A 4,685-nucleotide genomic window follows, 5' to 3' on the forward strand; every position below is an offset into this window, starting at 1 on the left:
AAGAGCCGCAGACGGCGATGACAGAGCTGGGCGCGGACGACGTAATCGATGACGCCGCTCATTCGCCCGCTTGTGAGCCGCGCCCTGCCACGCCGCCCGCACCTGAGCTGCGCCGTACCGTGCCGCAAGAGCCCGTCTGCGCCGCGAAGCATGCTCGCCCGCATCGTGCCACACCGTCCGCCCGGCGCGCCTCACCGCCCCGAGGTACTCTTGGGCCCGACCCAATCCACGCTGGCAAGGCCGAGACGCGACGTTGGCACTGACGGGTGGGCCCCACCTGTCAGAAACTTGTTTAGCGCGCTGAAACTGGGATTAGGACTTATGTGCAACGGATTAGACAAATAGTAAATGTTTTGCGTAAAAAATATGAATAATGTGTGTTTTGCGCAACAAGCTTCACAACAGCCAGTGGATTGTGCAGTTTCCTCCCGTACTTACTCCGCAGCGCTTTGCAGGATTGCAGGAGCCAGGCGAGCGTGCGCGGAATGACGGGACTGCCCCTCCTCCCCCACCTCTCACCCGCATCGGCTGCCCCACTCACATGGGCACATGGTGTGTCTACAATGACGGGACTGCCCCTATTCCTCCACATCTTGGCCGGCAGACCATGCTTCGCTGATAATTCCGTGGGGGTGGTCGCGGTGTGCCACATGGCAACTGGCGCGGGTGGAGCCACCGAAGAACTTTCCCTACGTGTAATCCTCTCCCCGTTTTCGCAGCGAGGGGCTTAGCGTTCTTCAAAATCATGGATCCAGCCTAGGAGAGGGTCTCACGGTTTTTACAAACTTGGGACCCAGTGATACGTGTTCAGGGGATTTTTCTCATGAGCGGCTACCTACCGGATGTCCGATAGAAGCAGATCTATCGGACGCTCTGGACGCAACGATTCACATACGTGTATCCCCCTCTGACTTCTTTGCACGGATAACCTTACAGTCTCTCCGATTTCTGGATCCAATCCATGAGAGTGTACAGGACTCTATGGTGGAGCAGCTGGCCAGCGGACGACCGATTTGTGGAGATAAAAACGCTGTGAAGCGGACAATAATTGTACGAGTAGGATTTTTGAACAAAAAAGTTGGAGAATTATAATCCTTGATAATTTCTTCCACAAGTGCCCCTTGGTTCATGGACTATTTGGTTTGCTGGACAAAAAGTTGGAGAATTATAATCCTTGATAATTTCTTCCACAAGTGCCCCTTGGTTCATGGACTATTTGGTTTGCTGGATTTTTACAACAATTCAACCTTTAGTTTCTTTGTCTATATGTATTGTTCGTTTCACGTGAATATGCATGCTAAAGTCTTAAGGATCATGTCTAAATTAACCTAATTACTCTTAGCATTAGCTGAGTCTTCATGAAAATTTCCTAAAGATTAAAGTGTGCAGGACACCCTAATCCTCCACGTCTATACTTTTGTGTAGTTTTTATTAAATCCTAAACTTTACGATAGATACTACTACCTCCGGCTGAATTAACTGACGTGGTTTTCTATAAGAATCTATATCAGTTAATTTGGAACGGACGGATTATTCATTAACTACAATAAATGTAACTTTTCCTCATACACGCAATTCGTGATTGAACTTGCATTTCATGGGTACAGATCGTTGTTTTGTTCGCGTAAGCAATTAATGAAAAAGGAGCGACGGATGTATTAAGGCCCCACACATTGCTGTCTACTTGTCGTGGAGCCTCGAGTGAGTTCATCCTCCACCGTTGGCTTGCCCAAGAAGACACACCTTCGATGTTTAGGACATCGCTGTCAACTCGTCGCAAGGAACCATTTTAGGTGTCAACTCCTCATGTGAACCATGCCTGCCTAGAGTGCGCGCCATCAACCACGATGCATATTCACCACATCTTCTTCCAAACAATCGGATGAAGGAAACCGAAGCCCATTGTCACGTGTTTATAAATGTTGTGCGCGTCGTGACATGCACCATGTCAATTTAGGAGCACCTTTTTGTCAGTAATCCTTTTGTGGAGATTTAATGACGAGAAATATAGACTATTCTACCAAACAAAGTCCATGACCAAAGAAACTTCAATTTCATAACAAACCTACGAAGCCGAATAGAGTGATACTGGCAATGGTGAGTGTAAATATATGTTAGCCCTTTATTTGTGTATAAACATAGAGAATAAAAACACCATCTTTGGAACAAAAAGCAAAGCGATAAAAATTTACTCAAGCCAGTGATCCGGTAGGATGGATTTCGTCAGGAAAAATTCAGCATGACGTAAAAGAGTAATCAATGAAGAGCAAAATCTAACAGATCCTATAAAACTTACTCGGCGACGTATCCGGTGAAAACTCCGGTCTGGTGAAAACCTGCAAACTTTTGCCGTGAAGCGTCAGATCGAAAATACACGGTTCGGATCAGAGGTGGGAACCCCTCAAGCCACTTAAACGTACTTTTGCGGAAAAACCCCTGCACTTACCTTCTCCCTGGAAACAATTAACCGTAAAAACAAAAAAATCATCGAGGGCAGAGGCGATGTAGCCGCCTCCTAGGCCGAGCGCCGCGCCACGCCGGTGCCGCTGGCCAGGACCACCTCCGTGACGGCGCCTGTACGCCGGCGACGACCCCCTCCGTGACGGAGACCTTCATCCCCAACCAAACGACGGCGACTGTGTTCCCTCGCGTCCTGGGCCGCCAGGAGCCGCCTCCTAGGCCGAGTGCCGGTGCTGGCTAGCCGCCTGTGACGACCAGCTCCCCGCCGGATACCTTCATGGATTCATCCCCCACCGAACGTCGACCGTTCCCCTTCGCGTCCTAGGCCGAGCGCCGGGGCAGTCCATCCGCCCGCTCCGTCCACCGGGGTTGTCCCTCCGCCGGCTCCTTCCACGAGCGCTGCAACTACAAAGGGACGAATTCCTCCGCCCTAGAGCCTTCACTGGACGGTGACCTTCATCCCCGACGCGACGGCCCCTGCTTTTCCCCTCTGCGCTGGACAGCCTGCTGTTTCCCCCTCCGTGGCCCTGCTCTTTTTTGTGTAACTGAAGAAGTTGTGCCGTAACTGAAGAAGTTGCGCTGTAACTGAAGAAAAACCTTTGGTGTATTCCAATGGTGGATGCACGGGAAGATTTCTGCTCTTTTGTTGTTGTACAGATTGAAATTATGGGTGTACAAATATGTTGTACAGATTTCTGCTCTTTTGTTGCTCTGATCCAACAGTCTATAAAGTTGTGCAATATGTTGATTAATTGCTGAATAATTCTACATATGCCCAATTCAATTGGTACATGAACCAGCAATGTATATGATGTCCAGTTCATCCAGATAAACTTGTTTAGAAGATAGTAATGAGATGCCCAGTTCATTTGCTGCATGATCCAACAGTGTAGATGATGCCCAGTTCATTTATTGTACTTTTGGTCACCATGTCATTCAAAATGAGATCACATCCAGGGTGTTAGATCACTTTTTTAGAAACAATACTTGAAAATCAGCTCTACATTCTAGAACAACAAAAGTATACAAGACTGTTCTGTATAATTCTATTAGAGAGAAGAAAGCTGCAATCAGTACAGAGCTCGACAACAGCTTGGAGGTAACAGGCTTACAACAACACTACATACACCACAGGAACAACAAAGCTACAAATTCCACCGTGAAAAGAGGAGGAAAAACAACAAAATATAGCTCTACTAGAGTCTAGAGGGCTACCACACAGCCTGCAGCTCTCCTAGAATAGCGGAGATCATCTATGATGAGATCAAATACTCGATCAATAGAGTTAATTTCATGTTGGAAAATCCTGAAGTTGTGTTCTGTATAATTCAACTACCATTGACCACTGCTGCCGCATGTGGCCGGTGGAGTACTGCAGACCGGCGGAGGGCGATGGATGACAGTGACACTCCGGAAATTGGCCAGTGGAGGGAGTGTGCTCCCGTACGTGCTAGAGGAGGGCGTCTTGAGGAAGGGGAATCACGGGCGCGGGGTACAGTCGTACAAGCTAACAGACGGGACAGATGGAGGACTAAGAAGAAGAGGACACAACGCCGTCGAGGTCGTCGGAGAGGGAGGGAATACGGCCGGCGGAGGGCCGGCGCCGACGCACATGCGACCCGGAGGCTCCATGGTGTCGTTTGGTCTTTCGATCTGAAGGAAGTATTCTGTTCCAGAACGAGTGCACGGGAGGAAATCTCAGCTGGTTTTATGAAAAAGTGCGTTTAAGTGGTTTGAGAATTTCCACCTCTGATCCGAACTGTGTATTTTTTATTCAACGACTCACAATGAAAGTTTGCAGGTTTTCACCGGATCGGAGTTTTCACCTGATACGTCGCCAACTTACTCACATAAATAAACAATCTCCAAAGTTACAAATTGGACTCATTTTCTTGTTTGTATGCAAAGAAGAGAGGTATGCAATGCAACAAAAAATTATGCAATGCAACAAAAATTTATTGCTACTGACCTACCTACAAACCACAGTCTAGAGCCAGAAGAAAAACCTGAGGCGACACACTGCACGTAAAACAGGACCTAGTGTCCTCCTACGGTGCCCGCAAAGGATCCGCGGTTCAAGGCTCACTCATAAGAAGATGCCAAAAGAAAACAACTCCCCAAGAAGTCGCAGGCAGGTTTTCCGTAACCCCCCTCGTGCTCCTCCGGATTAGCAACGACCTCCCTCCGCTTTCTCCCCAGAAGCGTCCTACAAAAGCAAAACCCTT

This window comes from Brachypodium distachyon, chromosome 3 (assembly GCF_000005505.3).
Source record: "Brachypodium distachyon strain Bd21 chromosome 3, Brachypodium_distachyon_v3.0, whole genome shotgun sequence".
NCBI lineage: Eukaryota > Viridiplantae > Streptophyta > Magnoliopsida > Poales > Poaceae > Brachypodium > Brachypodium distachyon.